Source organism: Zootoca vivipara, chromosome 8, assembly GCF_963506605.1.
Source record: "Zootoca vivipara chromosome 8, rZooViv1.1, whole genome shotgun sequence".
NCBI lineage: Eukaryota > Metazoa > Chordata > Lepidosauria > Squamata > Lacertidae > Zootoca > Zootoca vivipara.
In genome coordinates this window covers 68,159,904-68,177,106 of record NC_083283.1, presented here as the reverse complement: position 1 = coordinate 68,177,106, position 17,203 = coordinate 68,159,904, and positions in this window count along the sequence as shown.

Genomic DNA, 17,203 nt, shown 5'->3' with positions numbered 1-17,203 from the left:
CTTGACCTCCTTGAATTTGTCCAATCCTCTTTTAAATCCATCCAAGTTGGTGGGTTTACTGCCTTCTGTGGGAGAGTTCCATAGTCTAACCATGAAGAAGTTCTTTTTAAATCCATCCTGAATCTTTCAACATCTAACTTGCTTGGATGTCCATGTGTTCTAGTGTTACTGAAGAGAAAGAAAAACTTTCTCTTTTTACTATGTTTTATATATGCTGTAAGCCGCCCAGAGTGGCTGGGAAAACATAGCCAGTGGGCGGGGTATAAATAAAATAATAATAAAAATAATTGATTTGTTGTTATTATTATTATTATTATTATTAGCCACTTTCTCCATGTCATGGCTGATTTTATAAACTTCTAGCATGTCAACAACACCACAATCACCCATTGACATTGCATGGATGAGACCAGCACAGGATGCGAAGTCGGGTGAATTTGGGACTGCCAAGTTGGGCATTGGCCAAGCTGCTGTATGAATACCTGAAGCTGCCTAATGTTGACACTAGTCCACCTAGCCCAGTTCTTCCTGCTGTCAATGATGACACAAGATCTCTCCTCCTTCTGCTTCCTACAAGATTTTTTTACAACCAAGCAGCATATGAATTTTATGGAAAAAAGGAAATAAAATGTTTTATTTGTTAATCTTTCCCTAAACAAATGTACCCCCCATCTTTGCCCCTGCCAAATGGCACCCAAGGCAATGTGTAAAGCAAAGCACACAGGACACAATGCCACCCACATTTTATATTTTATAAATGTATACAGTGTACACTTCTTTCTTCTGCCCCAGCTTTTGACTGGTTATAGCCTGTGGAGGAAGGAAGAAAGCACATCCCTTTCAAAGGATACCCAACAATGGTGGTGATCAGAGTAAGCAGAGACTGCTGCATTTTTATTTTTATTTTGTTATTACTTGCAGCTAGTGCCTTTCAGCTCTGAGCATCTGATTCGCAGACTGTCGGTCCCTAAGCCAGAGGCATGAGAGAAGGAATCCACAGCAGGGAGTAATGTAATGCCATCTTCACTATTTCTCCTCTAACAAAACACACAGAGAGATTACTTTGATGGTAGGAGATCTGCCTGCAAACACGCTCAGTTTAGATGGGTAGCCGTTAGGAATTTGGGACAGACAGATGTGTATTGCTGCTATGGAACGGCTTCAAAGACATCAACACAGCTTTGTGTTGTGCCACCTTTCAGACCGGCACACTTCTTAATATAATAGTACCTTTGAATCATTTACAGATGCACTGCTCAGCACTTGGTAAATTCAATGTCAAGCATAGGAGGCAACTTGTGGGGTCGAGGTCCCTTCAGCCCCCCAATAAAATATTTGAGGGCCCTGCTCCTCCCCAAGTTGTTAGGCATTGCCATTCAAGTGCCACATCATGTGATTGATTATGTGGGGCAGGGCTTACCTTCCCCCCCCCACCCCAATATTTTATTCCAGTTTGCACCCCTGACGTCAAGTGATCACATGCATGTGAAAATTGTTGGTTTTTGTATTTTGGTTAAAAGGGAAAATAGATAGAGTAAAAGAAAAGGAGACTTCCCAGGTTGCCTTGGTACAGGTTTTGGGCAAGTATTTTGTGTGTGAGTATGAGAGAGAGTAGGGACACAGGTAGCACTGTGGGTTAAACCACTGAGCCTAGGGCTTGCCAATCAGAAGGTCGGCGGTTCGAATCCCTGCGACGGGGTGAGCTCCCGTTGCTCGGTCCCAGCTTCTGCCAACCTAGCAGTTCGAAAGCACGTCAAAGTGCAAGTAGATTAATAGGTACCGTTCCGGCGGGAAGGTAAACGGTAAACATGTAGTCAAATCACATTGGCTACATTGCATTGCCATTAAGCCAACTGGACCTAATGATCAGGGGTCTCTTTACCTTTATGACAGAGAGCACCCCAGTAGAAATTTAAAATCACAAAACATGCGGCAAACTAAAGCAGGGAAATTTAGGCTGCTAGACCTTTAGCATACCCCCTTCTACGTCACTTCCAAAATTTCCTACTTCCCCTTAGCATAGAAAGAGACCACCTATTTCTTCAGTTTAAAATGGTTTACTTACAAAATCTTCAAAGGTCAGATTCATGTGTTTTTCCATACAGCAGCAAGAAAAGACAAGCAGTGTGGTTTAGTTTCAAAACTGGGAAAATATTTCTGAATTATTTCTAGTAAAAAGGTAAAGGTAAAGGGACCCCTGACCATTAGGTCCAGTTGTGGACGACTCTGGGGTTGCGGCGCTCATCTCGCTTTACTGGCCGAGGGAGTGGTGTACAGCTTCCGGCTCATGTGGTCAGCATGACTAAGCCTCTTCTGGCAAACCAGAGCAGTGCATGGAAATGCCGTTTACCTTCCAGCCAGAGTGGTACCTATTTATCTACTTGCATTTTGTTATGCTTTTGAGCTGCTAGGTTGGCAGGAGCCGGGACCAAGCAATGGGAGCTCACCCCGTCGCAGGAATTCGAACCGCTGACCTTCTGATCAGCAAGCCCTAGGCTCTGTGGTTTAACCCACAGTGCCACTCTAGCAGAAACACAAAAAATGGCTTGCTAAAGCCACGTGGTCTAAGCTTGAAGTCATTGAAGACCTTTCCCTTTTTTTCCTTTTTTTTTTTCAAGAGTGAGGGCAAGAAGCTCTGCCCTGGCTCTGATTTGGCTTCTGATATCATCATATAGTCAAATCACATTGGCTACATTGCATTGCCATTAAGCCAAACCAGAGGGAAGACAACACCTCGTCCTCAGTCTGGTACCTAGTAGGTATAAAAATATGGCACCAAATAGGAGCAGGGAGGAATTGCCAGTGGTGGTGAATGGAGCCAATGGAACCCCCTTAAAAATAAGTGGCAAAATGGTGGTCTCGGTTCAGAACCTGAAAACAGGATGTCAAAAGAGGGGGCCATTCCACCTCCACCTTTCTTTTGATACCCATCTCTGGCAAAGGATTCACTGTGATTATGAACTGTGGGTATGGCACATGGAAACAGACTGAAAAAGCACACCAGAAAGATGAAAAAATAGATGTGTTTCTCAGACTTCATGCTGTGATTTAGGAAATAAGTCCTGGCTGGGATGTCTTTTTGAGGATATCCCTGAGGAATATCCACATCATTACTATTCCCCTGAAATCAAAGGAGGGGGAACATCTTTTAAAAGGAGGGGGGAGTGAAGGCAAAACTGTCCCAGATTTCTTTTATTTCCCCCCAAACTATAGCTGGGAGATCATGAGGTGGGGGAGAGGGAAAATGAAGTTGGGAGTGTATATGTGAACTTTTCATCAATTTGGCCTCTGTTTGCCTCCGAGCCCTGTATCTTCCAAGTTTACCCTTGTCAGAAGCTTCAGCAGCTATAGTTTCGCTGCCTTTCAAGAAAGAGATAATTGCTTTCCTTGAGTCACATGCTTAGTTATATGGAACTCCCTCCCCCTTCATTTTTTACCTTGCTCCCCCTCGCATGTGGTTGAAGAACCACCTCACTCAAAATAATTTACGATGCTGCATTGGAGATGCTAATGTGCCTTCTAAAGCTGATCGAATGCAGGAGCTCTGACAAGTTCACATTTTGAAGTCCTCTTTGAACTCTCTCTCTCTCTCTCTCTCTCTCTCTGCATTACAAACAGCGGATGATTATAAAATAGAGCAATAAAGGAGTCTTTTGATACTCTTTCTCAGCAGCAACCATCAACGCACAACTTGCTAGGGAGTGAATTTCTGGGTTTTGCCAGGTTCCCTATCAGCAGGTGTCTGAGTAAAATCCGGTGAGTGTTTTCTGTGGCATGCAGTTTATCAGAGACTGAGCTACCAGGCAGAGAAACCCAAAAGAGGGAGTGTTTATGATGAAAGGAAAGAAACATGGCCTCCCAAATATTATTTTGTCAAAGTCAAAACAGTACGTGAAATCTGCTTTTGCTTTAGGGGGCCAAGTGAAATAACATGCCAAGACTTAACAGTGCAGTCCTCTATGTTTCTTTTCAGAAGTAAGCGTCTTTGAGTTCAGTGGGAATAACTTTCAGGGAAGTGAGTATGGGATTTCAGCATAAGGCCTCATCCACACTGAAGTGAAATGTAGATTGGAAGATTCTTAACAGTTGTTCATATGGCATTCTTGTCACCCATGCTGCTGTCCCAAACTTGAAGCATTCTGTATTCTTCCAATCCCATCGAAAAAGATGAATTTTGAACTGCTTTTATGAAGAGGTTGCTGATTCCAATGCTGCTATTTGGATCACATTGCTCGGTAGGACTGGTTCATCATGGAAGTACGTACTACGTAAATTCACTATCTGTGCCTCCCTGGTCTGTTATCTCCCCTTTTTTGTCTTGGGTCAGGGCACGCACCATTCTACTTCCATTTGCTGGCGATTGCTGCTCCATTGTGGCTGAAACATTTTTAAACCTGCCCTTACCTTGCAGAAACCAGGATTGAGCTGAGTGTTCCCTAGCTGCAGGTGTGCCATCTCTAGGGGGCAGAGATGCCATCAGCCCCCTCAATATTCCTTAGCAGGGAGCTCAGCTCTCCCCCCATATTGAGGGGGCAGAGGAGGCGGAACTGCTGGGCCGAGCGGGGTGCAGCGTCAAAGGCAGGCTCCTCCTGAATACTAGAGAGGAGGAGTCACAGCCATTGAAGCTGCAAGGTTCTGGGGCAAGGCCTCTTCCCAACAATGCATGCACATTGTGCATTGCATATGTGACGTCACAGGCGTTCAATGCCACCTGCAACACTCATTGCTGGCCCCCCAATCTTTGGTCCAAGGTGGTGCCTCTGCCTAGCTGATGGGCAGAGACCTCAATTTTGCTTGATTTGGATATGCCACATCTTTCCCTGAGCTCAGCCCTGCTGGGTCGGTATCCACAGACACACACACAGTGGGTCCACTTTCACAGGTGGGCAGGACCACCCACCTGTCAATCACTTAACAAAAATGTCCGCCACCCCTGCAGCACATGTTCAGTTTCTGTATTGTTATTCATTGTATATATTGTTCTGCAGTAGCTGGCAGGGGCTTTGCATGACTATAATAATTACTTACATGTTTTGACTTTTTTGTGTGCACTTTTTTGTGTGCCTGATACATATATCACCACTGGCGGAGAAACAGGGGTGTGGGGGGAGAGCACTGCCCCCGACGGCACGATCCCGGTGGGATGCCATCACGGCTGCCCCCCTGCCCCTGGGATGCGTGCCAGCCATGCCCCCGCCTGCTCCCCACCCCCTGCTAGGGCGTGAAGCTCCGCCACTGTATATCACACATTTATATTTCATTGGTTCAGATTTTTCCCTCTCTCCCTCTTTCTCCCCTGCCACCCCTCTGTGTGAGTTTACGATTCTCTTCTCCATTGCTTTTTTTTGGGGGGGGGATTTACCAAGTACAAGCTGCTCTTGCATGTCAGCCATCAAATAAATCCTAAATGCCATTGCATAACCACCACCAAATGCTGCCAAACATATACCGTTGTCAGTGTTGTCTGAAATCAAGTATCAGAAACCCGATTGGGATGTTTCGTGTAGAAAAATCAGGATGTTCTTGAATTATTCAACATTTAACATTTGCAGAGGAGAGTTGGGCTGAGGAAGGGCTTCCTGATTTTCACAATGAGCAGCTTCAAGTATTTAAACGGCTTTGTATTCATCACCAGGCTGCCCCCTTCTGCTCCCTGAAACATGTTCTGCTTACATGACCTGCAGCTTAAAACTTCGTGTTTCTGTTATTTGTGCTAGCTTTCTCCGGAGTCCTAATGAGTGATCTACTGCAGCAATGATGAGTGAGTTAAGGCATGTCTAGAGACTGATGTTTTTTGTAGTATGTTCCAGGGAACAGTAAGTCCCTTTCCCTGCAGGGTCACTGCCATGCTCATCACAGGAAGTGAGCCGCGAGGGCTCATCCTGCGGAAGTCCATATCATCCATTCAGATTGGTGGAGCTTTGGTGTGTGTCAAAGCACTTACTCAACTGAATTGCAGAAATCAGAAACACTATACCTCATCCATGAAATTACAGCTCTCTGGACATGGTTTTTTTTGTTTTTGTTTTGCTTGAAATGAGCAAGAGGGAGACTTTCTGCCAAGGTGATGATGGACAGAGTCGTATGGATGAATTTGTAAGGCCAGACGGGAATAACCTATAAGCAGAGGCCCATCCAGACTTGGTTCCCCAAATGGCAGGCCGGCCTGTCATGATGAAAAGCAAAAGAGGCAGGCCAACTTGTGCCACTGTCCCATTGCTCATTTTCAGGAGTCCAGGTTCCCAGCTTGATAACATAGTAAGCATAGGTAATTAAAAAGGGGGATTTATTGCAAAAACAAACAGATAGCTCTGGATGGCTGACAAAGCCTCCGGTATCATTACTCTAGATGACCCTTCTGAAGATTCCTTCCTATGTTGACAGAACTTTCACCCCTAACATCTTTTGTTTTGCTTCCTATCTAGAAGCCCTCTCATTCGTCGACTCCTCGGACTGATTGGCTTAGCTCCTGCTTCTTCTTACTCTGACAAACTGTCTCCTTTCCTGTTCGCACCTGTTGGAAACTCCTGAGAGCTTTGGCTGGGTTCCATCCCGCTCTCAGTTGTTCCCTCTGCAACAAGCATTCCAAGGGCGGGGGGGGGATGCATTGTGCACTGACCGCTGTTCAGCCTGTGTCAGATCTAACTCTCTCTCTCTTCTGCAGCAGGCTGTAAAGTTACACTAGGAGCTGGCTTATTCCTGACACTCATTTTATAACTCTCTCTTCTTCTTTTTTAACCGACATAGGACACACTGTTTAGTCATGCAAAGTTACAAAATTATTTTAAAAAATCCTTCCAGTAGCACCTTAGAGACCAACTAAGTTTGTCATAGGTATAAGCTCATACCTATGACTTAGTTGGTCTCTAAGGTGCTACTGGAAAGATTTTATTTTATTACCTGTAACTTACAAAATTATTATTTTGTATGGCTTTATGGTTGTAGGCCTCTGGTGGCAAGTGGCTACTCCAGAAGGATGGCATTTGGGCTATGCACCCCAGCTGCTTAAATTAAACATGTTTTGCAAGTGGAAGAGAGAGAAAAGAGGTTGGCTGAGGTTTTTTGCAGCTGAGTTGCAAAAAGCAGCCTTGGGGGGATCTGTAAGGGCATGCTGTTGTTCTGCAAGGACTAATGTTGTTTCAAGACTACCAATGCTGGCTGCAAATTTTACATTTGTAAATCAACATGTATCTTATTTGCAGGCACTTTTAAATGCTGAGCTATGAGGAAGTAGCGGGGGGGGGGGACATGATACAATAACCAAACATATACTACACAGTGAAAAGTCAACGGTAGCTGCTATTGGCAGAACTGCATTTTTTACTCAACAGACCTGAGGCCTCCAAGATGTTTTCGGCCAATTAATAAATGCAGTGATGGAGGGTGGAATCCAGGAAGAAGTCCCCCCAAAAAACTTTCTTGCGCCACTCTCGCTCCAGAAGATGAAGACAGCAAAAGGGCTTGTAGCTTTTGAGCTGGCTACAATTAAGATTGCGCAGACAGTGAAATTTCAAATTTTAGAAAAACCCAATTTCAAAATTGGGACATGCAGGTTTGAGTAAAACAACCACAGTTGTACAAGTGGCACGCCTATATTCAGCACAATCCCTGCTTAATGTGAACGAGGTTTAATCCAGCTTCTTGCAGTTCTTAAAATAGGCACAGGGAGGAAAGGCAGTGAAATGACAAAAATATGAGTGCTGATTCTCCATGGAGTTAGCCTCACACAGGTTGCTATTAATTAAGAAAATAATTTTCAACGGGCTTCTAATAACCTTTATTGCTGTCCTGTGTGTCGTCGTCCCCCCCCCCCGAAACACTTCTATTACTCAGATTGTGTGTGTGTGCGTGTATTTCAGATTTCAAACAGCAAAACAACATTAGCCGCTGTCTCTGCTTTTATCTCCAGTGTGAACTGATGGCTGTAGAAAGCTGCCTGCCTCTCCCTTAGGACCGTTCCATGAGTCACATTGTGTCACGCCATCTTTTATTTTCTCTAATACAGTAGGAAAGAGAATAATCACCAGTTTAGAGGGAATAGAAATCTCGATTGCTAAACACAAACTATTTTAGGAAAAGGTGCTACAGACTATCCTACAAATGGTCCATATTAAGTTGAACACAGCTTATATCCCCCCAGGATATTTTTGTAGGCCACCTACCTGAAATCATTTGGAAAGGAGGGGGTCACAACAAGCAGTTCGGCATCAGAGGTCAGAACTGATGGGAAATTAGTTTGCTTATTTTTATAAATGAATAAATAAATCGATTGCTTTAAAAAAAATCCATCAACTGATTAATAATAGTAATAATAATAATTTATTATTTATATCCCGCCCATCTGGCTGGGTTTCCCCAGCCACTCTGGGCGGCTTCCAACAACAGATTGAAAATACACTAAAACATCAGTCATTAAAAACTTCCTTAAACAGGGCTGCCTTCAGATGTCTTCTAAATGTCAGGTACTTATTTATTTCTTTGACAACTGGTGGGAGGGTGTTCCACAGGGCGGGCGCCAATACCAAGAAGGTCCTCTGCCTGGTTCCCTGTAACCTCACTTCTCGCAGTGACGGAACCGCCAGAAGGCCCTTGGCGCTGGACCTCAGTGTCCGGGTTGAACGATGGGGGTTGAGCTCTAAACTTCATGTATACTGGGCTGAGGCCGTTTAGGGCTTTAAAGGTCAGCACCAACACTTTGAATTGTGCTCAGAAACATACTGGGGGCCAGTGTAGGTCTTTCAAGACTGGTGTTATGTGGTCTCGGCGGCTGCTCCCACTCATGTATAGCTGTCGCGTTCTGGATTAGTTGTACTTTCCGGGTCACTTTCAAAGGTAGCCCCACGTAGAGTGTGTTGCCGTAGTCCATGCGGGAGATAGCTAGAGCATGCACCAGTGGTTGGTTGGGCTGGTTGATCGTTTGGGCACAAGTCCAATGCCTATGCCAAACCTATTCTTCTGCAATCAACAGAGTTGTGGCCTCATTTCAATCATCAAAGGTTGCCTCATCTTTTTATTCGCTGCTGCTCCCTACCAGTGGCATGCAGTGATTTGTTGTTTTTGTTGTTGTTGTTGTTGTTGTTGTTGTTGTTGTTGTTGTTGTTGTTGGGGAACAGTTAGAGCCAGAGGTGCCAGCTTGTGGAGAGCAATTGGAGGCTGATATTCCACATGTGACTTTGTAACATCCCGATGTCACATGTGTGAGCATCATGCCTTCTTCTCTAAGCAGGGTAGAAGCTTCCTGGGCTTTGGGATGGAGGCACTAGGCCTCTGACAGGATGCTGGAGCCACGTTGCCTCCTTCTCAAAGCCCACACAGCTTTGGGAAGGTGGTAGGAAGGGTCTTGGACCCCAAGAAGACATCATGCCTCCCTCCCTAAACCGGGAAGAAGCTTCCCGGGCTTTGGGAAGGAGACGCCAGGTTTTAAGACTTTAACACTCTAATTTACCGGGAACATTTAGGGGACTAGCCTTGACCCGTCTACTGACCGCACACCACTGCTCCCTACACAGTGGCTTCAACACAACTGGAGCCATAATCAAATTCCTCTTTGTGTGGAACTAGAGGAGCTGCTTGATCTCCTCCCAGGATGCCACATAGAAGTAACTGCTTTATAAAATATAGGCTTAGATTTAAAAGGGAGCAAGATCAAACAAGAGGATCAAAACGCCCAGCAAAACTGGGTTAGAGCAGGTGGGCTTGCCATGAAAGTAAGGAAGGTGGAGTGGAACAGATTCACTGTTTAGGGGCATGACCCTTTTTCCTTAGAAGCAAAGGAGATGCAAATGTTAACAGCTTTGTGGGAACAGCTTTGTGGGAATCTGATTAAAGTCATTATAATTTCATTGACCTGTGTTGGCAGTTTAAACAAACACACACCAAAAAAATCCTATGCTTTTGCACTCCTGGTTTTCTGCGCTCCCGTTCGCATGTGTGAAAGAGGAAAAACTTACCAATGCATCATGGAAGGCTTTGAAGACACATCAGTCGGGAAGTCATTACACTGTCGAGGTGGATCTTTACATTGCAATTTTCATATCGTATAAAATATCAGAGAGGACTGGGTTCAAGAGGTTCTAATTAAAAGTTTCAGTCCAGGTGGATCAAAGCAGGTGGAAGCTCTCAACTTTATTAAATGCCATAGCTTAGTTGCAGAGAGCATGTTCAGAGTCTGCTTAAAATAAACTCCTGTACAACAGCAAGGTAAAATCTCCGCTGGCAAGCTTGCAGAGCTACTTCCAGTCAGAGCAAGCAGCAGTTGGTTATACATATAGGCCATTCTTTATCGCTTTAGTCTGGTGTCCTCTTGCTTGCATTTGACACTCTTTTCTATGATATTTTGATGATACGTATATATATATATATATATATATATATATATATATATATATATATTTCCAGAAGAAAGGATTTTTTATCAGCCTGTGACCTTAACAATTCTCTAGTTGGCCTGTGCTTGGTAAGGTATTGCTAAAAGCGTCTTGGAAATCCAGAAGGCTGCATTCGGTATGACACACAACACAGCAAATCTCTGCTTTCATTTAAAAAACTTATCCAGGGGCTGCAGAGAAAAGCCAGAAAATGTGGGCAGATACAAGAAAGGATAGTTCCTTACTGGTTAAGGAAGTGGGAACGCGATCGCAGAAACAAATATTGTGTTTGGGTGCAGAGCTAAAGCAATGGGTAGGGTTAATTCCAGACGTGTTGATCATGCTGCTAGAAAAAGTATTAAAGAACTTCCTTGTATACAAAGGATGAATTGACAAAAGATGTGATGATAAAATGGGCAAAAGATTTTGGGTATAATATTGAATATGACGCGTGGTTGAAATTGTGGAATCAAACTTTGAAATTTACTGCATGTACTACCCTGAAAGAGAATGTCTTGAAGATGATGTATAGATGGTATTTAACACCAGTAAAATTGGCTAAGATGTTTAGGATGAGTAGCAAAACATGCTGGAAATGTAAAGATAAAGATGGTGAATTTTATCATATGTGGTGGTCATGCGATAAAATTAAAAGATTTTGGAAAATGATATATAATGAAATGAAAAAGATTTTTAAATATACTTTTCCAAAAAAACCGGAAGCTTTTTTATTAGGAATTATACGACAAGAGATAATGAAAGGAGATCAAGTATTATTTATGTACGCGACAACTGCGGCTAGGACTTTGTTAGCCCAAAAATGGAAATCTCAGGAGTTACTGACGATTGAAGAGTGGCAGATGAAAATGATGGACTATGCAGAATTAGCAAGACTGGCTAGCAGGATCCGAAACCAGAGAAAGTCAAGGTTCCAAAAGGACTAGAGTAAATTTGTGGACTATATGGAGAAGAACTGTAGAAGTTTAAAGACACTTGCAGGGTTGAAATAAATCCTATGAATCGACTTTAAGTAGATGAAATAAAGGAACTGCGAGATAGGAGTGAATAAGAAAACCGAATGGGGGGAAGGAGGGAAGTCAAAGCTCGGCAGAGCAAAGAAAATTGTAATGATTGATAAGATGCTAAGAAGAGAAATTTTGTCTTTATCATGTTTATTATGTGTTGTTGTGTTTGTGATTGTATGTGTGGTTTGTTTTTGTTTAAATGTGTTTAATTGGAAAATCTAAAAATTGCTTTTAAAAAAAGAAAGAAAAAGTATTAAAGAACAAATGGACTTACTTCCAAAATATACTTTCACAGTGTTTTTAATGAATTGTACTGGCAACTGTAGTGAGAAAAATATGAGAGCCAACAACGATTAATTTTAGCAGTTTTCATGTATCCAATGAGCCAGGGGCAAGAAAAAAGTAGGCGTCCACATGTGGTTGGACTACAAATTCCATCAACTGATTGTTGGCCATGCTGGCTGTGGAATTATGGTAGCTGGAATCCAGCAACATCTGGAGGGCTGGAGAGCACCACTTTGGCTAACCTACCTGCAATAGACAATTTGTCACTTAATGTATTTTGGTCACAGCAGCCTTCTTGTGTGGTCAGGATCTTGCAGAGTTGAATGTATCTGCAGATGCCTCCTCCCTGGGAGACGGAACCCCACAAAGCAGTTTCCATCAGTCATTGATGATTCCCTGGAATCGCACATGCGTAAACTCCATAATGGAGTTTAGGATGGCTAAATGAAGATAGCCTGGCGAAGGTGGGATCTTTCTCTCCTACACTCCGGAAGAACTACAGGCTTCAAAAAAAATGAATTTTTGTGCATTTGCATCTGTGTCTCATAAACACTCCGATTATGTTTTTTTTGTTTTTTTTTTGCAATATGCTCCCAAAAGGGCAAGATAACTTGCAGACCAAATTCTGAAGTAGTCCACTAACGTTACCACTATCTGAGTGGAGAAAAATGGAAAAAATACCCAATGAGTTTTAGCACGCATGTGCAAACTCACTTTGTCCAAAAGGCAGAAGGGAAAAATAGAGAACAACAACAGAAATTGTGAATTTTCTGAGTAGGTTTCACATGTAACCCAAGCATAGGTGTCAAGTTTTCCCTTTTCTCACGAGGAAGCCTATTCAGCATAATGGAAATTCCCTTAAAAAAGGGAGAACTTTCCAGCTATGAACCCAAGCCATGATTATGCAAAGAATTTATTCCACATACAACCCAAAGTGACTTCTCAAGAATACATGGACAAGTGCTGTTAGAATATTAAGCTTTAAAAGACAGTACAGCATTCTTCTGGGAAGAAGAAACCAAGAGAAGTTTTTGACCTGAGAATCTAAGAATATCTATGAAACCTAACAGAGGGAGGCTGGTCCTTCAAGTACTGTGACAGCCTGTCCCAAAGAAGAGAAAGACCCTCTGATTGGCCTGACCCCACGAGGCGAGAACAACAAGGCACTCTGTGAATGTACAAGGCAATACATGTAAAACAAAGCAAAGGGAAATATTTATGCTATGTATAACCCACCTGTGGAACTCATTACTGCAGAAGGTCAGGGAGTCAAACTGTGCATCTGGATTTTCAAAGATCTGGAGAGAGCTGTGGTCATCAATAACATCAGTAGCTATCCAGGCAAAGATAATATTATTCTAGCCTCATAATTCATGGTGTCAGTTGATCGTTCACAGAGGTTGGTCGGGAAACTTTTGCCTCTTCGGTATGGCATTGCACAAGCTGGCCTGATGTTTGCTGCCTCCTCTGAAAAATTGGAAAGATTTTTTACTAGGAATGCAGCTTATTGGATCACCAAAGCTGCACAATCTCATTAAATGTAGTATGCATTAAGATACATTAGTCTGGGCTGTAAACTGTGTTCTTGTCAGAGCATCGAAGCAGTGGCGGACCTTGGCATCTCAAATTTCAGTGGCGTCCTGTGTGATGCCAAAATCTGGCTTGGATGTCATAGCTGTGGTGCCCCAGAAGCTCTGTGTGTGGTGCAACCACACTGGTCGCACTCGTATAGATCTGCCTTTGCTTGAAGGTTCAAACCAAGAACCTCACAAGCCCAGGCGCTGCTGTGGACTGTGTTTGCCCAGAACTTCATTGAACCAGGGAGCACCCACACACCTTACAGTAATTGGCAGTCAGCATCAAGTCTCTGGATTGGCCAGATTCAGGAGCTGAGTCTTTTGTTTTACTGCTAGCTGCTGGGAATTTAGTCCTTGTCTGGTCAACACAATAATACATGCCTGCTTGCCACAGCTCCAGCAACAAAGCTCAATTGCCCTACTCTAAACTTGGACTGAGTTTTGCCCATACCCAACTGGCTCTGACAAATGTTTTCAGGTCTCTTTGCAGTTCCAGATTTTTAAAGATGCTCTTTAAATCATACTATCTGCAAAACTATTTCTCCAGCAACTGGTAACCGAAGATATCATATACCCCATCATAATTTGTGGAAATTCATAGGTTTTCCTCCATGAACTTGACTAAACCCTGAATCACCATTGCTAAGTTCTTAGAACACTAGGCTGCTTATGGATGAACAGTATCTACAACCAACTACAGGAAGGGTGGAGAATTAGCTCCAACTCATAATAACTAGATACAATATTCATCTCTATAATTCCAAACTACGCTTCCATTGTTTGGGTGAACTGATATCTGCACTCCTGTAAGTGTTAATCATGAGTGCTGAATCTGACCCAGTATGTGCTGCTTCCTTTTCTAGTTTATTCTCATTTCTGTTTCCCCCTTCCCGAATCCCAATGAAAATATTCCAAACACCATCTTAACCTTCCTCCTCCCACCATACCAAGCCAAGCACAGGACATTTGGTCAAGCAAACCCCACTATGTCCTACAACAAACAATTTTCATCTTCCCACTCAGGCTCACCATGGACTTTACCAGTTTTTAATTTAATACGTTGATCTGTGGAGGACTGTAAGCCATTGTTAGCTAGGCAAAAGGAAATGTCATCAATTCAACCAAAGCAATGGATTACAGCTTTGATTCTAAGTGGTGCTTAAGTCTTTGTAGTATCTATGATACGAGGAACCTTGGAATGATCAATTCCAAGGTTAAGTTGTTCTCTGGATTATAGCAAACCAGTCTCTCTAGCATTCCACATATGAAAATAGGAACATGCCAAGGCTATCCACTTGAAATCTCTACTCCTTTGCTTTCCTCTGCCTATTGTACACCGCACTAATGTTCTCTGCATTTCCTGTTTTTTCGACTTTTGAGGCAACTGCCTATGCAAACTTGTAGTAATTGGTAATTATAGATTTAAATATTGTCTTCCAACTCACATTGTTTAACAGCTAAGAAAGAAAGTTCTGAACCAAGCTTGAATTACATCTCTGCCTATCACTCACTAGGCAGCCTTGGTCACCACAACTCACAGGCAGGCCCTATCTGCAAATTCTGACTAATTGTGCTAGCCATTACAGATGTGTTTTAAGGATTACTGCAATAATGCACGGAATGCTCTTTGAACACTCCAAAGCTGCAATCCTAAACATAGCTACTGGTTAAGACATAGCAATTGGGGGTGGGGGGTTGTACAGCCAACGGGGCAGTTGCTCCAGGCACAAAATTGTTAGGGGTGCAAAATTTCACACCCAGTACTGCCTCAATACAGCTGCGCACTTCCGTCACTGGGCCCCATTGAAAACAGATTCTCCATGCAAACCAGGAAGCAACCTCTCCAGACAACAAAATGACACTTCTCATCTCCAGAGCTGCAATCTCCTGGGAGACACGGACACTATTAGGCAGTTGAATGTGCATGCATCTGTTTCCCGGGTGCTGGCAACCCACGCTACACCACTTGCTACTGTGGAATAAGCCCCGATGAGGCTTACTTCTGAGTAAAGATATATAAGATTGCACTGTAAAGTACCACATAAACACTATGACTAACTGAATTAACAACACATATTAACCTTGTTAGTCAAACTGCAACAGTACTAAAAAGAGTTATTGCTATACTAAAAGGAGCCAGCATGCTTACAGAGATGGGTGTGTTTGGGATGCCGCCAATCCACCAGCGGAGTCAATCTGACACTCCTGTCAATGTGTTTGCACTGCATTGCCTTCCCCAGAACATATCCCCTCTCCATCCCAGTATGGCAAGCAGTAGCTCACCTGACAGAAGTTCAGGTGAGTGCCTCCACCCCACTGTGCCACCCACTACAGCTTATAGGAAATATAACAACAGCCGTCGATTGTGGGAAAAAGTCTTATAAAGTTTATACTGGAAATTACGGGAGTGATGGGTCCAGAATTTGATTCATTTATTTATTCAAAGAAGTTGAATAAATAAGCCAGTGTGGTACAGTGGTTAAGAGTGGTAGACTCGTAATCTGGGGAACCGAGTTCGCGTCTCCGCTCCTCCACATGCAGCTGTTGGGTGACCTTGGGCTAGTCACACTTCTCTGAAGTCTCTCAGCCCCACTCACATCACAGAGTGTTTGTTGTGGGGGAGGAAGGGAAAGGAGATTGTTAGCCGCTTTGAGACTCCTTTGGGTAGTGATAAAGCGGGATAACAAATCCAAACTCCTCCTCCTCCTCCTCCTCCTCTTCTTCTTCTTCTTCTTCTTCTTCTTCTTCTTCTTCTTCTTCTTCTTCTTCTTCTTCTTCTCATATGCTGCCTTGGAGAATAAACGCTTTCAAGGCTGCTTTCAAGAAAACACAAAAATACAATAAAAAACACACACATGGGGGACTGCCACCCCTGCCCACATTACTAGCCAACCCCAATTACCTGTCAAACTTCCAGCCCACTGCCAACCCTGTTCCTTTACACCTCACCCAAATTCCCATCCCCTCACAGCTCGTCCAATGCCACCCACTCCCAGATCTTGTGCTCCCAAAAAACCTTACCCCATAGCTTGCCCACTTCCCTGTTACTGCTGCCAGTGGTTCGGAGGATGAAGAGGGAAATGCAGGAGCGAAAGGATGTATTTCTCTTCACACACAAACCCCTTCGTTCCCCTCACTCCTGCTAGCAGCGGTGAAAGAGGAAGCACAGCAAGGCCTGCCTGGGCTGCACCAACTGTGCTCTCTGCCAGTCTGCTCACTCATACCGCCTGCCTGGACCAGTGGCCTGCTTTCGATGGCAGCAGCGAGAATGTGAGAATGCCTGCCTGGGGCTCCTGCCTGCCTGCCTGCTTGCCTGCTCACTTGCTTCACCATGAACGTCCATCAGCATGACAACAGACAAGTGCAACTATAGTATAGAACAAAATAATATACTAGGAGACCAGCAACACAAACACAAACAAACAAACATATGGCAGCCCACCTGAAAGGACTAAAATGCAATCTAAAAGCCAGCAAGCAAGCAAGCAAACAAACAAACAATCAAACAGGAACAAGAAGGCATGAATGCTGTCTTTTTCCTGGCTGCCAAATGCCTTCTAGTTTTGACCTTTAAAGTTCGGGGCCACAATACCTAACAGACCACCTTTCCCCATATGAACCTGCCCTGAGATCATTATCTGTGGTCTTCTGTGTGCCATCCACAGGACAGAAGAAAGGGAAGGGGTCTTTTCTGTGGTAGTTTCCCCCCCACACCCCAATTTATGGAAGGCTCTCTCCAGGGAGGACTGTCTCCAACCTTGTGATCATTTTGGTGCCAGGCAGATGTTCTCATTTTTCTGGTCATTTGAGAGGCATTCTTTATACCGTCAAACTTCTTTTTGATAATGCTTATGTGGTTTTATTATTGTATTTTACTTGGTTGTAAATCACTTGGTGATTTATTTTTTTAAGTGGATAGTGATGTAAAATTTAATAAACCTTAAACCAA